The following is a 21,199-nucleotide window of genomic DNA, read 5'->3' on the forward strand; positions in this document are numbered from 1 at the left end:
AGAGAAAGCCTGCAGTTTCTATTAGCTATTAGCTCCATTTTATTTTAATACCAAGTCCCAATAGAAGTTACCTAAAAGCACTTTTCACATAATTAAAGAAACAAAACATGTTTATTTACATTATTTATCTAATTGAGGTGCTTTCAAACCACTAAATTACCAGCCAGTGCTTTATTTTATTTTATTTGGTAATTAACTTGATTATTTCCAGGGTTGTCAAAAACAAAGATGCACATTATGTAATTATCCCTGAAATGACTACTGTACTACTGTATCACAATGTATAACAGTTCTTGTATTGTTATGGGAACAACATAAATTATTTTGAGATACAGGCATTGATGATATGAGTTAATTGATGTAGGATAGGCCTACTTGGGAGTTGGTGTTTAAGATTAGAAGGTTAACCAGATAATTGTGAAAAAAAGATTATATATCTCATAGCGATACTGACACAAATCACCCCTCGCACATGGCGTCCATCCAGCCCAGTAAACCTAGGGGGGAAACTGCTATAACTCCAACTTTAAGAGAAGATCAAGTGAGAAAAGACTGTAGTTTCAGAGTTGTTTGTTTAGTTTAATTGTTTATGTTCATGCCAGGTAGATGAAGCACAGTACATTGTATGAAAGCCCTTTTCCCAAACTCAGTGCATGTTCTGGGTACTGAGGCATGTCATGCCCAGTGTTTATGTATCTCTAGCACAGTGCGGACTGCCTGTGAGTCACGTGGTGAGGTGTACATTGGATCCATCTTTCTTTCTAAAATCGCCAGAGTTCATTTATCCATTTGTATCTCAGAGAGTGCACACATGTAACCAAATGGACTCTTATGGAAAAAAAGAAAAACCAGGCAGGTCGTTGACTAGTTACTGAAGATGTTTTAATTACATTGACACAGTTTTACATAAACCCAAGATATCCAGCTATTAAAGGGTCAATATCACAGAGAATCAATATCATGTGTGAACTTGCGCACCCGGGTGACTTGCAGCAGGTCCTTTTCTCCTCACTGTATTGATGACAAAACGTGCCTCATCCTCTTTTCAAAAAGTATGTCCACTTTCAGTGCAAGTGGAAAGGGTCTATTCTTGATTTGTGATTAGTTCACACGGAGGGTTTCACACGACACACGGATATAAATCTCTTCTCCAGTACATCTCTCTTCCTCCTCACATTCATCACTTCATCCAACACAACATTCCCAGGTAGCAACAATACTTTCAGGATTAAACAGGATTATCGTCAGTTGGTGGTGTATAATACAGCAACACCAGTGCACGGACAGCAGGCTGTTGAAAAACAGTTTGACACACTTGTTTACACCTGTAAATAAACCTGAAGTTGCTGTAATTTTTGACGACGACACCATTACATAGGATGAAAATCCAGTTACATTTATGATAACATGAGTTTCTGTGATCACGTCACAGAAACATCACAAACAGGGCTAGAAGCCACCGGTTCTAAGGGACTGTCCTGTAAGTCACATCTCCCTCTGCCTACATCTTAAACACCAGTCCGTGTGTGTGTGTGTGTGTGTGTGTGTGTGTGTGTGTGTGTGTGTGTGTGTGTGTGTGTGTGCGCGTGTGTTCGTGTGCGCACGTGTGCAGTGTTGGTTTGTATGTGTTGCTTCTTTGCCGTGCTCATACGGACGGACATAACATACGGACGGACACATGACCCCTCTTTTATAACCAGTGGTACGTGTGGCCAATGAGAGGAGAGATGGAATAGCCGATCTCCAAGTCTGTGTGTGTGTGTGTGTGTGTGTGTGTGTGTGTGTGTGTGTGTGTGTGTGTGTGTGCGTGTGGTCGTGTGTGCAGTGTTGGTTTGTATGTGTTGCTTCTTTGCCGTGCTCATACGGACCGATTGGTCCGTTTTGAACAAAATGCTTCAAAACATGAACGCAGTGTGCAATTTCCGTGAAACTTTCCACGCATATTCCCACTAGGCCCAGGAAGAATTGCCCCCCTTTTCACATTGCCCTGTTATAGCGCCACCAGGAGGCCAATTTTGGCAAAACAATTGTTTTTAGCGGTGCCAACCGCTCTACATTTGGCCGTGTCTGTGTGTCCGTCTGCATGAGCACGGGCGTCCGTCCGTATGAGCACCGGGCTTTAAACAGCTATAACTCCAGTTTGCAGCATGCCACCAAGTCTACATTTGGTATGTGGACTTAGACCACCAATAGGGACGAGCATTAATTGCTGAAGCCCCGCCCCCTCTGTCTTCCCATTGGCTGGGCTTCCGTCCGTCCGTATGAGCACGGGGCTTTAAACAGCTATAACTCCAGTTTGCAGCAATTAATGCTCGTCCCTATTGGTGGTCTAAGTCCACATACCAAATGTGGACTTAGACCACCAATAGGGACGAGCATTAATTGCTGAAGCCCCGCCCCCTCTGTCTTCCCATTGGCTGGGCTTCCGTCCGTCCGTATGAGCACGGGGCGTCCGTCCGTATGAGCACGGGGCTTTAAACAGCTATAACTCCAGTTTGCAGCATGCCACCAAGTCCAAATTTGGTATGTGGACTTAGACCACCAATAGGGACGAGCAATAATTGCTGAAGCCCCGCCCCCTCTGTCTTCCTATTGGCTGGGCTTTAAACAGCCTATAGCCCAATTAAATAAACTCATCAAAGGCACCGCTTCCTTCACACAGGGTGTGATTTTTAGCGGTGCCAACCGCTCTACATTTGACTCTGTCCGTATGTTATGTCCGCCCGTATGTTTGAACACGGCAAGGTAGCAACACATGCGCCACTTCAACACACACACACACACACACACACACACACACACACACACACACACACACACACACACACACACACACACACACAAGCCAATACTGCACACATGCGCACACACGAGCACACACACACACACACACACACACACACACACACACACACACACACACACACACACACACTTGACGTCCGTATGAGCACGGCGTATGAGCACGGCATTTAAACAGCTATAACTCCAGTTCGCAGTGAAGTATCTTCTGTGTAAACACACCGTGGATAAAATAACGTGGAAAGAACGCAAGCCTTTAGTGGAGACGCAGAACAAAGAGAGACTGATCCGTGGTAATAAGGTTTCTCCTGTGTCTTTATTTGTCGACAAGGAGCAGAAAAGGTTACTGCAGAGAGTCCAGAATTCGCAGCACCCTGCCGCACACAAGGTTACAAGCATTTATACTCTAGATTTCAAAATGCGCTCTCTACTTTCAGCGCACAGGCTGATCCGTCGTGGCCGAGCGGACAGCCCAGCGGCGGACTGGCCATTTGGCGTACCGGGCAAATGCCCGGTGGGCCGCTGGGCCACTGGGCCACTGGGCCAAAAAAAAAAAAACTTTTTTTTTTTTTTTTTTTTTTAGAAAAATATATTTTTAAAAATGTTTTAGGGTTATTACGGTCATATCCGAGTCGCGCGGCCCAATTATTAGTTACGTTAATGTTTGGGCTGGGATGCTTTCCAGCAGGCGCCTCAGTGCGGCCGCAGAGTTCATGTGCAGGGCTGGGCTGAAACAGTGAAACTCCCCCCCCCCCCCCCCCCCGTTGACAAAATGGGGGGGGGGGGGGTTGGGCCGGTCCGGACCAAAATGCCAGGGCTGAATTTTGGTCCCAGTCCGGCCCTGGGACAGCCAACTGCGCATATTAATAGGGTCACACAATGGGAATCAATTCAACAATAATCTGCTTTCAGTACAGAACCACATTTCACAATTATGTTTCATTATGAGATTAATACTTTGCACATTATTGTCTCCGCCAGGCCGAAGGCATGGCGAGAGAGTATGTTGTACCCTCCGTCCGTCCGTGTGTCCGTGTGTCCGTGTGTGTGTCCTGTCTGTGTGTTAGCAGCTAATTCACTAGAAAAGACCAAACATAAGACAAAAATAGGTTTAGGTTGTTTATTGAAAACCCAGGAGTATGATCGTTTATGGGCGCGTCGCATGCGTTGCATGGGACGTGCGGCATAAACGGTCATGGATGCAGAGTGCGGAATGGTCATCTAAGGTCATCACTACACGCAAGCGTGGAGTGTGCGGCTTAGATGGCCACGGGCACGAACAACATCTTACGCTGTTGTGGTATTGTTGTTTATGTGAGCGTCGCACGGGCAGTATGGGATGTGCGGCATAAACGGCCAATAAGCTGAGTGCGAAAAGGTCATCTAAGGTCATCACTCCACGCAAGCGTGGAGTGTGCGGCTTAGGTGGCCAAGAGCACGAACAGCATGGGGGGCCAGCGTGGTCATCTAAGGTCATCACTACACGCAAGCGTGGAGTGTGCGGCTTAGATGGCCACGGGCGGGGATATGACATTCTGGAGCACGTGGTCATCTAAGGTCATCACAACACGCAAGCGTGGAGTGTGCGGCTTAGATGGTCAAGGGCCCGAGAATGGCATTAGGGTGCTGGCGTGATCATCTAAGGTCATCACTACACGCAAGCGTGTAGTGTGCGGCTTAGATGGTCAAGAGCATTGGTCATGGGAAGGCAGGCGTGATTGGGAGGAGGTTCCGGGGGGTCGTGGACCCAGATACTTTGGCTTAGGGGTCCGAGGCGTTAGCCGTGCAGAGGTAGATTAGGGACCCCGCCTGGAACCTGTAGAATAGGATAGAGGTAGAAAAACAGAGGGAGGGAGGGAGGGTTACAAGAAACTAGCACGCCGCCATTTTTTAAAGCTGGGTTTAAATACCCCGGTAGTTGGTAGGGGAGTGGTTGTCTGCTTGGTTGGAGATAGGTGAGTGGCTGGCACTGGTTGGCATGGGCAGAGAAGTGATTGGTTGTCTTCTCCTTGGTCAACCTCCTGAACCTCAGTTGTACCAACTCCATTTCACTAGGAAAGACCAAACATAAGACAAAAATAGGTTTAGGTTGTTTATTGAAAACCCAGGAGTATGATCGTTTATGGGCGCGTCGCATGCGTTGCATGGGACGTGCGGCATAAACGGTCATGGATGCAGAGTGCGGAATGGTCATCTAAGGTCATCACTACACGCAAGCGTGGAGTGTGCGGCTTAGATGGCCACGGGCACGAACAACATCTTACGCTGTTGTGGTATTGTTGTTTATGTGAGCGTCGCACGGGCAGTATGGGATGTGCGGCATAAACGGCCAATAAGCTGAGTGCGAAAAGGTCATCTAAGGTCATCACTCCACGCTTAGTGTGCGGCTTAGGTGGCCAAGAGCACGAACAGCATGGGGGGCCAGCGTGGTCATCTAAGGTCATCACTACACGCAAGCGTGGAGTGTGCGGCTTAGATGGTCAAGAGCATTGGTCATGGGAAGGCAGGCGTGATTGGGAGGAGGTTCCGGGGGGTCGTGGACCCAGATACTTTGGCTTAGGGGTCCGAGGCGTTAGCCGTGCAGAGGTAGATTAGGGACCCCAAAAGTATCGGAATTGTGTTACGAGATCATGGAGAAGTGGGCGTTATGGAGGTCCACGGAGTTTGTATGGATATAGCTGTGGTAGGCTTGAGAGGACCAACGGCCAAGTATTTGGATGGTGTGGTCCGGTACTCCCTTGCTAGATGCCGTGGATGCTGCTCCGATTCGGAAAGAATGGCCGGAGAAGCGTTCTGGGGAGTATCCGGCTTTGGTGAGGACCAGTCGGAGGTGGGAATGGAACCAGGTGCGGGTGGCTACGGAACCGGTGTTAGTGGTGAAGAGGGGGTCCGATGTAGCCGCGTGCTGGGCGCGTCGAGAGAGAGTGTAGTTGAGGAGGGGCTCGTAGGGGCTGAGGTAGGAGTTGAGTTTGTAGATGTAGATAGGGGTGGTGTTACCGAACTGGTCAGTTTTACTGTATTTGATGGTGAATATGAGGGAGGATGATGTGTGTATCGTCAGGTCGGCCAGTCGAGGATGGAGAGCCGGGTCGAACCTGGAGTTGGAGGCAGTGAACTCCGAACATCTTAAAAAGCCAAAAAAGGCCAGGAGGAACATGGCTTCGAGCGTCGTGTCTGTATGTGGATCTGAGTATCCGAAGCGTAGGATGTGGATGCAACTCGTTAGGATTTCCACGGTGAGAGGTTGGCGTTGTGGGGTAATCTTTGGTTCGTTCCTCTGGAGCCCTTTGAGAAGCAGGGTGATCTGGGGGTGTTGGATGAATGGATGTGAAGTGCCGGTTAATAGTTTGACGAAGAAGTTGATACCACACAAGTAGACTCTGATGGTTGATGTCCTGATGGCCGTTGTGTGGAGGTAACTGACATAAGAGGAGAGGGTGATGAGGTCCATGGATGGAAAATAGATGTTGAAGAGTGTGTGGAAAGATTTATAGCTGTTCCATGCTGTCCAGTAGGAGGAGAGGGTGGAAGGGGCGACACCTTGCAGAATGGTATGCCGGGATATGGTGACGAAGTGGTGGAGTGGGTGATTTAATTGAAGATCATCTCCGAATAGGGTGGAACCGGGGTTGGTGTCTGGTCTGCTAGGGGGGCCAATCCTCTGAATTTCTGAAATTGGAAACGGGAAAGAGAGTCAGCAATTGTGTTGTGGAGGCCGGGGATGTGAGCTGCACGTAAAATGAAGTTTTTGGTGACGGTGATCCAAGTTAGTCTACGGAGAAGGGCCATGATGGGGAGTGAGGAAGAACGGCCTTTATTGATTATGTGCACTGTGGTGAGGTTGTCTGAATGGATTAGGACGGAGCGGCTTGTCCATTCTGAGCCCCAGAGGGACGCCGCCACCACAATGGGGTAAAGTTCGTAGAGCGCCGAGGAGTGGACGTCGTCCGTTGATAGAGAAATCAACTCCTCTGGCCACTCGGCGGCAAACCACCGACCACCGTAGTAGCCGCCGTACCCGACGGAAGGTGCTGCGTCCGTGAAAAGCTGTAAGTCCTCTGGTGAAGATGAGTAATCATGGTAGAAAAATGAAATGCCATTCCAATGAGAAAGGAGCTGGTGCCACAGTCTCAGCTCAGAAAGGCAAGCGGGTGTGAATGTGACTTGGTGGTGAAGTGATGGGACTGAAGATGCCAGGAGGAGGAGGTGGGAAATGAAAGAGCGGCCTTGGGGAATGATTCGGATTGCATAGTTGAGATGCCCGAGGAGAGAGAGTAAAAGCTGCTTTGTGCACTGGGGGACGTCTAGATAGTTGGAGATGAGCAGAGATATCCGGTTGAGTTTGTCCGGGGGAAGTGATGCTTGGAAAGTAGTAGAGTTGAGGGTGATGCCAAGGAACTCAAGGGTGGTGGAGGGACCTTCCGTTTTCTCGGCCGCGAGTGGTATTCCGAGCTGCTGGAAAACAGTTTTTAGTATTGTGAGGCTCCTTGCTGGTGGTGCTGATGGGGGATCGACCGTGAAGAAGTCGTCGAGGAGGTGGACCAGGTGAGGGAGTTTGTAATTGTTAGTGAGGATCCAGCAGAGGAGTTCGGATAGATTGTCAAACAGTTTTGGACTGCTTTTGCAGCCGAACGTGAGGCGCACTGCAAAATAATAAGCTTCCTCCCAAAGGACTCCGAAGAGGTGCCATGAGTCGGGATGGAGGGGCAAAACTTTGAAAGCGGAGGTGATATCGGCTTTAGATAGCCAGGCCCCGCGGCCTGCGAGGCGGATGAGGGTTATTGCATTGTCCACGGTGGCGTACTGGAGAGAGTAAACATCGCTGGGGATGAGACTGTTTATGCTGGGGACGGAAGTGCCATGGGGTGAGGAGAGGTCGATGATCAGTCTTTTCTTTCCGGAGTATTTGCGGGTGGCTACGCCGATGGGGCTGATGCGGCAGGTGGGGAAGGGAGGAGAAGAGAAAGGACCGATCATGAAGCCGTTTTTAACCTCTTTTTGGAGGAGGGTTGTGACTGTCTCTGGGTCGGTGGTGGCTGAAAGGAGGTTCTTGCAGGTGTGGTTGGATGAGGGTGAGGTGATGAGTCCGGGAGAAAAAACGAAGTTGAGACCGTCAATGAAAAAAACGGGCGGAGAGGTCCATGCATAGATAAAGGTAGTCATCTAATTCCTGGCGCCGAGATGGGTAGGTGGAGCAGAGGGTATCACGAAAAATGGAGAATGCCAGAATGAATTCGTTTGGGGTGAGGATGGATGAAGTGGATGGGGTGAGGTCGCGGAGGGTTATTGTCACTCCTCCTACTTCTACGGACCGTGGGTGGAAACTGCTGGCGGATGGGCGGATGAGTGAAGATAGGTCGACGTCCATACCTAACAGGATCTGGTTTCTGAGTGTAGAGGAGACCATGGGGGCGTTGAGGGCGATGGCTGATGGAGGCATGGGTGCTGGCGTGGCTGTAGCAAGACAAAAAGGGGGGCGGGGGGAGGGGGGAGGGGGGTTGGAAAACACTGGGTTGGGAGGACAAGACGTCACAGTGGGGTTAGGTACAGGGGCACCAAGTGCATCGTGGGGGTGGCCCCCGAAAAGTGGAAAATTCTGGAAAACACCGGTTTGGTGGGGTTGGTACGCTGAATAAAGCGGGGGGAAGTGGGGAGGAGGTGCCGCCTGCTGTAGGTAATGAGATGGAGGGATAACCGAAGCAGAAGAGAGAGGAGCAAGCATGTGGGGCACGTGAGATGGGTGGGGGGGGTGGGAGGGAGGTGCAGCTTGCACCAACGGTGTGGCTGGATGGCTTGGTAGGAAAGCCTGGCGTTGGAAGGTGGTGTCATCGGCCCGCGACGGAGCCGCTGGCCGCGTGACGTCACCACCGCGCGACGAAGTGGCCCGTCGCGCAGCGTTACCGCCGCGCGACAAGACCACCCGCCGCGCGATGTCACCGCCACGCGACGGAGCGACCTCCCGCTCGGTGGCTCTACCGCTTGTTGTCGGTGGAACGGCCCGCCGCGCCGCGTTGACGACGCGCGATGGAGCGACCAGCTGTGCCACGTCACCGCCACGCGACGAAGCAGCTGGCTGCGCGACGTCACGGCCACGCGACGGACCGGCGTTGTTGTTGTTGTTGTTGTTACTGTTGCTGTTTTGTGCTGTGGCGCTGCTGCTCCGGTCCGGCTGTGTAGTGGTGGTTTGAAGCAGGTTAAACAGCGCCTGTTTAGAGGCAGAGCGGGAGAACCTGACCCCTTTGGCTAGCAAAGCCCTCTGGATTCCGGTTTTATTCCAGTCAGAAAGCAGGAGTTGGAGGGTGGCGACGGGTTTCCCGGATCGGTGGGTGGATTGTGACGGTTCCCGCTGATGTGGGGTGAGCCTGCGGCTGGTCCGGTTGTGAGGTGGGGTGATGCGGAACTCCCGTGGTGTTCTGGTGAGCGAAGATGCGGAGCCGGGAGGAGGGATGGCGATGGTGGATCTGACCTGGCGTCTGTTTGGTGGAGTTTCTGGAACAAACTGGGCCGAGTCCGGGAAGGCGGGATCCGCGTCTTGGGGTAGATGGATCTGGTGAGTTGTTACCGGTACTAGGGCGGCCGCCTGGCCGACCCCGATGAATAAATCCTCGTCGTCGGAGGCGTTTACACTGATAATGTGTGCCATTGTAGCAAGTAGCTGGAGTATTCAACTAATTTAGTATAAATGAGAGAAAGTAGCAACTAGCTCTCACGTACGTAGAGTGTGCTTGTTTACAAGAAACTAGCACGCCGCCATTTTTGAAAGCTGGGTTTAAATACCCCGGTAGTTGGCAGGGGAGTGGTTGTCTGCTTGGTTGGAGATAGGTGAGTGGCTGGCACTGGTTGGCATGGGCAGAGAAGTGATTGGTTGTCTTCTCCTTGGTCAACCTCCTGAACCTCAGTTGTACCAACTCCATTCTCTGGCACCGTTGGCCCGGTCGCTGCGAAACTGCGCACACACACTCCCTGGATGCCAATTCAGAACCTCTGCCTCAAATTTTTCACATGGGCCTGTTATAGCGCCACCTGGAGGCCGATTTGTGCAAAACCCATTTTTTTACATTACTCCTACAGATTTTATCCAAACGTCATGCAAATCGGTACACAGTATCTCTATAGTCATGTGATCAACATGGATCTGTCCGATTTCCCATATTCCATCCTCATTGGCTAAGGTTTGCTTCCACAATTTGCAGGATTGGTCCGTTTTGAACAAAATGCCTCAAATCATGAACGCAGCTTGCAATTTCCATGAAATTTCACAAACACATTCCCACTAGGCCAAGGAAGAAATGCCACCCTTTTTCACATTGGCCTGTTATAGCGCCACCAGCAGGTCTAATTTAGCAAAACACATTTTTGGAACAAAATGCCTCAAATCATGAATGCAGTGTCCGATTGAAGAATAAATGGCACCCTTTTCACATTGGCCTATTATAGCGCCACCAGGAGGCCACAATATCGTACCTGACCTGGCGGAGACCTGTGCTCCGAGGAGCACTTTCTCTAGTTCACTTTAAAATTATACCAAGGATCATGTCCCCATTCATCTGTAAACAACAGTTACTCAATGAGGCTTTTAATAATGCAAGAATCAATTCAGAGTGGATACTTTTTACTTCTCCTGGCTTTTACTTTAGTTAAAATTACACAGGCCATAGTTAAAGACTTTGTTCATTTTACTTCAGTAAATGTTTTCACCAAAGATAGTAACATTCTCTGTAAGGGTAACTTTGTCTTCTAGCCCAGTGACTTGAATAAAGTTTGTAGCATATGCTGGCTTTTGGACACAGTTCCTGAAAGGCCATTCAAACAGGTAGACCTATGCTAAATAGATTCACAGGAGGCGAGAGCTTCAAAGGAGATGATCACAATAAGACAAAAGCTTCTCTTCCTGGTGTAAATACAAGTCTCTTTGGTTAACCAAGGCGAGGTGTTTGCCTTTGTCTCCCCAAACACCCATTTTGTTACTGTGACCGTCTTTCAGAGCTGAATCAAGTTTATTGTCACAACACAGCAAATGGCCATGTCTCTTTAAGGAACATTTTAGCTTGTAATAATTAAATAAGTCAAGTTCTGGCCCATTTTATGTATGATTATGGCTGGAATATACAACAGCAGCATGCTACGGAGTACACATTTTGTACATGGACTAAAACCACCAATAGGGACGAACTGCAATTAATTAAGCCCCGCCCCCTCTGTCTTCCTATTGGCTGGGCTTTAAACAGCCGTAAGTCCAGTTTGCAGCATGCCACCAAGTCCAAATTTGGTATGTGGACTTAGACCACCAATAGGGACGAACTGAAATTAATTAAGCCCCGCCCCCTCTGTCTGCCCATTGGCTAGGCTTTAAACAGCCATTATTCCAGTTTGGAGCACGCTACCAAGTACACATTTGGTAAGTGGACTCAGACCACCAATAGGGACGCACTGAAATTAGTTAAGCCCCGACCCAAAGGCACCGCTTCCTTCACACAGGGTGTGATTTTTTTTTTACATTAACCACTTGAACCATATCCATATTCTGAGGAGAACTTTAGCCAAAAATAGCAAATCTACAGTTGTCAGCTTGTTGATCAGCTATTTTCGGCAAAGAGGTTTGGTGTAGAAGGAAAAAAAGAGCAGACCAACTTCAGAGCCAAAGGTCAATTTACTAAGTATTGACAGTTTAAGTGGTTAAAGTGAAATTACACTTTAACATGAATCACATACACTGATCATAGTTAAACAAGTCTATGAAGCTATCTATGAAATCTATGAAAAAGTGCAGTTTCGTAGCAAGGAGCAAGGAAAAACACAAAGTAATACATAAATCGTCAAATGCATAGAAATGGTAATCTAGGATCATAGGTAAACCAAGAACCTATCATCAGTCTAAACAGTATAATATTAGAAAAATCAATAATATGTACATAGAAACTATATACACTATAAGATTTCAGGTCAACAATGACCTGGCATCTGTCTACATAACACGCTATCTAAATTTCATTTTAGCCACTTGCAAGGTCGTCAAGGCTAGGGCAAGTGCTACGGGCTAAGGTGGAGTAAAAAAAAAAAGCGCAACACAATTGTATACAATGTAGTGGGGGGTCTCACTCCCAGCTTCATGTCTCTCTCAGCTAGGGGGTCCTGGTGTTGAAGCATCTGTTTTCTTTTTTTTTTAAATATATATGTTTAGATATATACAGTAGCAGTGGACAAGTCTATCTGAGATGCCATTTATAAATAGAGCTATAGGCTCTATGCACAGCAGCCATATTATCACTTCCTTCACAGGTGTTACCAGTGATACTAATGAAGGCTCTGTTCCATTTAGTGTAGCACAGTATAGTTCTCAGATTTTTGAATTTCAGATTTCCATGATCCCCATAACTCTGAGAGTGTACAAATGGAACCAAATGGACCCGTAAGGATCCATTTGGTTCCATTTGTACACTCTCAGAGTTACACACCCGTAAAGGGCCATTTGGGAGTGTTTTCAGTGAGCCAACATGCACAATATCAGCACCCTGACTCCGTCTGACCAGAATGTAACAGAGCCTTCATTAGTATCATTGGTAACACCTGTGAATGTCTTACAATATGGCTGCTGTGCATAGAGCCTATTGCACTTCATGGGATGAGGGAAAACTTTATTGTGAAAAACACTCTTAAATCCTGGAATCAGATACGTAGGCACTTTGGTATTACAAACCATATTCTGTTCTTGCTCCTGTGTTTTGTAATCCTGATTTCGCTCAATCATGTTCAGATGTTGGGTTCAGAGCCTGGAAAGATGCTTGTATTTCCAAGATAAAATATCTCTTTTTGGGTAGTACCTTAAAATCCTTTGCCCAACTTAAGACTGCATTTAATTTGCCTCAAGTAGGCTACATTTCTTTTGATATTTACAACTTAGGAGTTATATCCAATCTGTACCATAAAAGGGAAATGAGGGTGAATAATTTGGAAAAGATATTAATGAAAGCCTCTTCTTTAAGGAAGACAAAGTAAATATGATCCTACGTGTTCTGGGCAATGTGTGAAATTAAAAACAGTACTGGGACATACAGTCATCTGATGTGGTCTTGACAAAAACATTAAAATGTTTGGTTAATTGTTCAAAGGGAGATAATGAAAGTTTCTGGGATACAGGTACACCTAAACCCAATGAACTGTAGCCTACACTGGGCTTAAATTCTGATTACGAAAGCAGACATAGATACATCTTAGGAATAGCTTTGTATGCCGCACAGATTTCTTTTCATGTGTTTATTATGTAACGTTACACACCATGGAGGTACAGTAGAGTAGTCATGATAGATAATCAGTAAGAATGATGGTGAATGTTATAAAACTTTAAGTGGCCATCTCACTGCCATACATACTGCCCTCTGCTGGAGACTAGCAGCATGCATATACATTAAATCACATGGTATGTTGGCTGTTAAAAATGTTTGGAGGATCACAATTTGTCTTTATTGAATTGTATTTAAATGACAGTATAGTATGACCCTTCAAGATTCTGTCTGCACTACTAGGATGTTTATGTTTGAGCGAATTCATTAAGCTCTATACTCCATGGTTGCCTTTTCTCTCACCTTGATACGAGGCAATTAGCCTGAATATTTTCACCTAAAGTTCACATTTAAAGAAACATGGAATCAACTCTGTAGAGAAAGTGTGGGTGGCTATTAAAAGAGCCTTTGGGTTGTTGGTAGATCAAGTCAGCATTATTAACCTCCGAAGCCATACGTTGTTGTGTGCTAATCCTAAATACAGTATTTACAGCAATTCAGCAAATCAGATGTACTGTAATAAGAAGAGGCTCCATGTAAAATTAATGAGAACCACTGGTACACAACTGCAATTCAAAGATGTATTCATTCAAGCAATAAGCGATATGCATTTATTACTGTAAACAATGTGCACCTCAAGGACAAATACACCCAGACATTTACATTGATCCTATTATTGATTGATGATTTTCCATTGCATAATTACAGATGATCCATTGGAAAATGTTTGTTTCTTTAGTTTTGTTGCATGTACAAAACCGTTCCTTTTTAATTATTATTTTAAAACATTTCAAAATGGTGAAAATAGCTGATCTACAAGCTCACAACGCGTCAAGAGCTTGTAGATCTGCTATTTTCACTACTTTGGTGTGACACTCTTGCATGATGAAGCAGGGCATACATGTTTGACAAAAACAAATAAGGTTGAAATATGATGATACAAGGTTTCTGCCCGATTAGTTGTAAGGAGGTGGGGTGGGGTGGTCCTTGAGGTGTAGATGGTAACTAAACATCAGTTTACAGTGTATTAGTTCTAAGGAGGTGGAGTGGTCCTTGAGGTGTAGATGACAACTAAACGTCAGTTTACAGTGTATTAGTTGTAAGGAGGTGGAGTGGTCCTTGAGGTGTAGATGACAACTAAACATCAGTTTACAGTGTATTCGTTGTAAGGAGGTGGGGTGGAGTGGTCCTTGAGGTGTAGATGACAACTAAACATCAGTTTACAGTGTATTAGTTGTAAGGAGGTGGGGTGGGGTGGTCCTTGAGCTGTAGATGACAACTAAACATCAGTTTAAAGTGTAGTTGTCAGCGATGGTCCGTTTCATCATACCTGAACACACCAGGTATGATGGTGATGCTGAAGGGTGACAGACTGAAGGGACACACATACATACAATACATTATGGTAAAACACTTAATTACCTCAATACATTATGGTAAAACACTTCATTACTTCAATACATTATGGTAAAACACTTCATTACTTCAATACATTATGGTAAAACACTTTATTACTGCTGTTTGAAATCAATCCAACCTACTACGGTGTACGTGGAATTAGGGATTACGGTATTGCAGAGCATTCTGGAATTATCTGTCTATATTACTGCAAACAAAAAAAACTTGGATTGATGTAGCTATAACGGTCCTTTAGAGAAACGTTATTACGTGAAAGAAAACGCCATTTAATGGTTTCTATAGTAGACATTCTATGAATGCAGTATATGCTATGTGATGTATTGGTGCTAGGTAATTTATTTGACTATTTGTGTTTTATTACGCTTGTGTATATCCTGGGTTTAAGTTATATTGTGTTTACTCGTACTTCGTTTATCAAAATAAAATCAAAATAAAATATGTATTTATTAGTATAGAGTACATAAGGAGACTTTGACTCTTACGATCTAGGTTGGTTTGTTATATAATCATCTTGATAACATATTCACAATATTATTGTGAATTTAAACACTTTCAACCTGGCATCCCTATTTTGGTCATGTGATCATACGTGTAGATGTTCTAAAATGTATTGCATATTTGCATTTCATCACTGCAAACAGTTTCCACATCAAGGACCCAGGCATTTGCATTGATTGATTATTATTGATGGTGAAGATGACAGTTAGAGTAACAGTTGTTTACAACTTACTTGTCAGCCATTGTCCGGTCCATCCAGGTATGCAGTGCAGTGATGCGGGCGAACCCAGCAGGCTTGCTGTGAACGCCTTTCACGTCCCAGGAGGTCACACCAACCAGGGTCCAAGGTTCCGTTGAAGGTTCACCCTGAAACAACAAGAAGTTGTGTTTTAGCGTGTTTCATGTCTAAATGTCATCTCGATGTTGTCCTCTCTTTTTTGATTAAGTGCGTGTCACTCACCTTGCAGGTTACAGCTCCAGAGGCTCCAGCATAGATCATCTGACTGGTGATGTTGAATTGGTTGAGGAAGCATCTCTGGCGGTCATCGTTGGTGAGGAGGGGCAGACAAGCTTGCTGGAGTTTGTCAGGTTTCTCTTTAGCTGGAAAAATATACAGCAGTCAAATGTTAGGTTTGTGCTATAGACACCAATGTGCCACTGAGAATGACACATTGTCTTTAAATAGTTAGTGGCTGTCATGTCATTGTCCTTTTTGAGAAGAGAGCATCTGATGTGATGACCAAAAACATGTAGTAGCCCTAACACTATTTTTGTATTGCATCGTCTGGAAGCTTTGCAGTGTGTTGTTATATTCTGAACAAGATGTTTGAAACTGATAATAATGATTGACAATTATTGATTGATCCTACTCAAATGTTGTTAGTCTGCTCTATTAGTTTTTGCTCAGCGTTAGCCTACTGACATCCTACTCGATAATCATTGAAGTGACTGGTGAAATAGTCCAGTCACTGTGGCTGATGAATGGAAAGAGTGTGTTTCCTGTCATTCACTCACTGTGGTTGCGGGTCCAGCCCCAGCCAGTGGTCACACACTCCATGCCAGGAGGGAAATTGTCAGTGTCAGCCAGACACACAGGGGACACATGGCTACTCATCTGGGCAGGGCTTTGCAGCTTGATCAGTGTGATGTCATAGTCAGAAGTGTTGGGGTTGTATTTGGGGTGCTTGAAGACCTATCAGTGACATTTTAACTGTTAGGAGATGTATTAAAAAAAAGAGGAAGGAAAAAAATCTGCCTGCCATTAACCACATTTTCCAATCTGGAGTCAGGAACATAAAAAAGTGCCCCAAAAAAGAGGAAAAAAGGTAATGGAGAGTGAGTGGAGAGAGACTGTGTACAGCACCCTGACAACACAAAATTATGTTTCATCCTAATTTAAAACAGAGCGCCTACCTCTCCAATGCTCCTGACATGGAAGTTGTTTGTTTTTCTATTTGTGCGGTTGTGCAGGCCCAGGACTACTTCATGTTCAGATTCACTGAAAAGGTTTACAAATAAATAATTAAAAAGGTGGTTGGGGCTGCTTAACTCAGAGAGAAAATACCTGATTTATAAATAAAGTAGGCCTATCATTTAAAAAAAAATTATCCCTCGATTTTTGTAACCCTTTTTTCACCCGGTGCCAATTTGCTAAGTGATCCTGGGCACTACACTCCCCCCACCAGACTAGGGAGGCCAGGGCCGAGCTCATGCCTCCTTCAATGGATGAGAGCCAACTGACCTTCTTGTCACCTGACAGGGGAGAGTTTCCCTGGTTGGACGTAGCGCGTGGAAGGAACACGTTATTCCAACCAGTTCCCTTTCCCTCCATCAGGCGCCCCGGCTGACCAGGGGGAGGCAGTATAGTGACCAGGATTACTACATGTTTTTGTGAGGGTATTAACTACCCTAGGAGACACAGGGAGAACATGCAAACTCCACACAGTGTAGGCCCTTTCGCCAACCCCACCTAGGGTATGGGCGCTGATGACGCGGAGGAGAAGACACGCCCCCCAGCGCCCACAGCGTCCCCGGCGGGAATCGAACCCAGGACCTTCTAGCTGTGAGGCGACAGCGCCATAGGCCTATCATAACAGAGATAACTGAGATCTGATTGGGTCACACAGGCTCAGTTATGTTTAGTTATAATCAAAAAATCCCAAGAGGAGTAAAGATGTACATGTTTTTCAAACTACTGAAAATGGTGGAGGGCGGAGCTTATGGGTCACAGTAACAGATGTGTTCCTCATGAGTAGAGGTATATGTTTAAGCACGTTTCATGTTTGTAGGTCAAACAAAGCATGACATGTGCCTCTTCAAAGTTTGGATTTTCTAGCACCCACTTTGGCCAATTGGAGTAAGGTGTTTCTTTCAGCAGTGATTGGCATTCTACCATACTGCAAAGTTGTGTATACAATATGGTGACTACACACTGTGTGCTTGGCTCCCTAACAAATACAATAGGGTGCCTACACACTCCGTGCTTGGCTCCCTAACAAATACAGTAGGGTGACTACACACTGCGTGCTTGGCTCCCTAACAAATACAATAGGGTGCCTACACACTCCGTGCTTGGTCCCCTAAAAACTAACAAGTAATGCTTGCTATGATATCTTTTCTTTTTAAATTGTGAAGTCAATCGTAAAAGTTATAAGTTGTAGCAGACTGAGACATGACAGCAGGTGTGTGTGTGTGTGTGTGTGTGTGTGTGTGTGTGTGTGTGTGTGTGTGTGTGTGTGTGTGTGTGTGTGTGTGTGTGTGTGTGTGTGTGTGTGTGTGTGTGTGTGTCTGCGTGCATTTGTTATGGCCCGGATGAAGTCACATCTTTCACAGAGTGGTTTTCACTGTCCTGCTGTATACAGTAGCCTACTGTATGTATGATAGATTGTACTATATTCAGTACAGAGAGAGACATTATAGTAGCTTGACTGTAACTGACATCGCAGTGGGCAGCAGTCACAACCCAGTTATCCTTGATCAGTGATCCACCACAGAAATTAATTGATTTTTATTAGCAACAGTATGATTGATCTAACTTGTGATTGACTAATTAAGCCTATGTTGTAAATGTTGTTGTATATATTTACCTGCAGGGACACCTGCCAGGCCCATGCCAGGAGTGAGGTTTCGCATCCTCACCATTGATGATACCTAATCCATCACGGGGACATCCACTGACCACTGGTTTGATGGCAGGAACACCACAGCCTATAGAACCTACACACACACACACACACACACACACACACACACACACACACACACACACACACACACACACACACACACACACACACACACATACACAGTATTTTAAAACACTCATTTACTGCAGTTTTAAATAAATTCAACCTACTGAAGACCAGTGGTGGAAAGTAACTAAGTACATTTACTCAAGTACTGTACTCAAATGTTGAGGTATTTGTAATTTACTTAAGTATTTCCAATTTCCAATACTTTCACTTCTACGCCACTACATCTCGGATCCAGATATTGTACTTTTACTCCACTACATTTAGTTGAAAACTTTATAGTTACTAGTTACTTTGATTATTATTATTACAAAACCTACATTAACCACTTCGGCTCTTTATGCATTTCGGCCATTTGAAAATAGCCGATCTACAAGCCCACAATGCGTCGCGATGCGACACAAACAAAAGATTTTGTATACATTTTCAAAAATACATTTTCAAAAGATTTTGTATACATTTGAAAACATTCTGCATAATGAGTACTTTTACTTTTGGTACTTTAAATACATTTTGACGGCAATACTTTTGTACTTTTAGTACATCTTGAATTCCGGACTTTTTACTTGAAACAGAGGTATGTCTACATTGCATTATTGATACTTTTACTCAAGTAAAGCAATTGAGTACTTTTCCCACCACTGCTGAAGACCAATCAAACCCAGCCATTCACAGCACACAGAATATGTATAATATCTGCGCAGGTGATTCTGTGGTTTTGATCAGAGACGATTGTGGCAGGTGATGTGTGGTTACCATGGTTACACAAACAGAAGAATGAGTGAACAAACTAAACAATGCTTACATTCTGTGCTGCCTCCTTTGTTGTCTCCGCCAGGCCGAAAGGCATGGCGAGTGAGTATGTTTTGCCCCCTTTATGTCCGTCCGTCCGTCTGTGTGTCCGTGTGTGTGTCCGTCCGTCCTTCTATCTGCGAGCAGCTAATCTCCGCCACCGTTGGCCCGGTCGCTGTGAAACTGTGCACACACACTCCCTGGATGCGACAGCAGAACCTCTGCCCCACATTTTTCAGATCAGCCTGTCATAGCTGACTTTTGCAAAACACATTTTTGGATTACTACTACAGATTTGGTCCAAACAACACGCGAATCGGTACACATAGTCATGTAATCAACACGGATCTATCCGATTTTCCATATTCCATCCTGATTGGCTAAGATTGGCTTCCAAAGTTTGCAGGATTGGTTCGTTTTGAACAAAATGCCTCAAATCATGAACGCAGCATGCGATTTCCGTGAAATGTTCCATGTAGATTCCCACTTGGCCCAGGAACAAATGCCACTTGAAAACGTTCACATCAGCCTCATGGTGGCGCTATAACAGGCCGATTCACGTTTTTCGCCTATAACTGCACCGATCTGCGTGCAACTTTGCACGCACACTACCTAGAGGCCAAGGAAAAACCTTTGCCCTGCATTTTTCATATCTGCCTTTTAGAGCGCCACCAGGAGGCTGACTTTTGTAAAACAAATGTTTTCCTCTTACTCCTTCAGATTCTGTCCAAAAAACACGCACATCGGTACACAGTATCTCTATAGTCATGTGATCAAGATGGATGTGTCCCATATTTCATATTCCATCCTACTTGCATTACAATGGCTTACAAAGTTTGCAGGATAGGTCCGTTTTGAACAAAATTCCTCAAATCGTACGTAGTGTGCGATTTCCGTGAAATTTTGAACGCACATTCCCACTAGGCAGAGGAAATGCCCCCCTTTTCACATTGGCCTGTTATAGCGCCACCAGCAGGTCTAATATAGCAAACCACATTTTTGGAACATAATCATGAATGCATAGTCCAATTGCTGTGAAAAGCCTAAGAAGAAATGGAACACTTTTCACATTGGCCTATTATAGCGCCACCAGGAGGCCATAATAACCTACCTGACCTGGCGGACCTGGCGAGGAGCACTTTTTCTAGTTTTATATTTAGTTTTATTATTTCTATTGAGCAAGCATTTATAATGTAATATGTTAGACATTTCAATTATGTTCTGCTTATGTAAATGATAATTCATATTGCATTAACCGGGAAAGCATCTGTGTCCTTTTAGATTTTAGTGTTGGCTATTCAAAAATAGCAGATTTACAAGTTCACAGGTTCACAAGCTAAGTTACAGGCATGCTTGAGTATACGTTGGTACAGTTCCAGTTGTATTTTGCCTACCTGATCACCCAAGTAGGCTTTAATACTCATTCAAGCTCAGACTGTCTGTCTTTGGCTGAGGGGGTGGAGCCAAAAGTACACCCTGCGTATGTCACTGATCACATGACCTCAATCAATTATCCATTTCTAGGCAACACAGAAGGGGGGGGGGCTGTTTTCTTATTTCCACACAACAGCTCTAAGGTGTAGCCTATTAAAGACATTCAAGTTCAGTGTTGAAAATGAGTGGTCTTCCCCTTTAAGTAGCAGGAGGACGTTTGTTAGCAGCTCAACCACTGAAACACAGCAGAAGATTAGATTGTGTTTCATCTATTTGTTAAACCTTTAAAACATATTTTTTGTTTAAGAATACACATTTATGAGGCTTCTGCGGGAACTCAGTATAGTGTGTGTGTTTCAACCCGGCCGAGAGAGAGAGAGTATAGATAGGCCTATCTACGGACGCCATCAAGGCCATATCTCTAGCTGTGCTGAGGTGATCATCATTTGGAATTCTTAGTTTTACAAATAGTGTTTCTTGAGCTTAGGTTTAGGCGTTGTTTTACTGAGGTTAAGGTTAGTGAGGGTGGGTGGGTGTAGAAAAGAGTCATCTAGTCAGCAACCTTCCCCCTATTCGGATCCACCCCTCTAACCTGGTCTCACACATTACCAATCATACCTGTCTTCACTCACAACTCATTAGTGGCCTGGTACATATACCCTGCCTGTCCTTCAGTTTTGCTTGGCAGCAGCAGTACAGCAGTAACAACTCTACTGGAGAGCT

The sequence above is a fragment of the Gymnoscopelus microlampas genome, assembly GCF_963454915.1.
Source record: "Gymnoscopelus microlampas genome assembly, chromosome: 23".
Taxonomy (NCBI): Eukaryota; Metazoa; Chordata; class Actinopteri; order Myctophiformes; family Myctophidae; genus Gymnoscopelus; species Gymnoscopelus microlampas.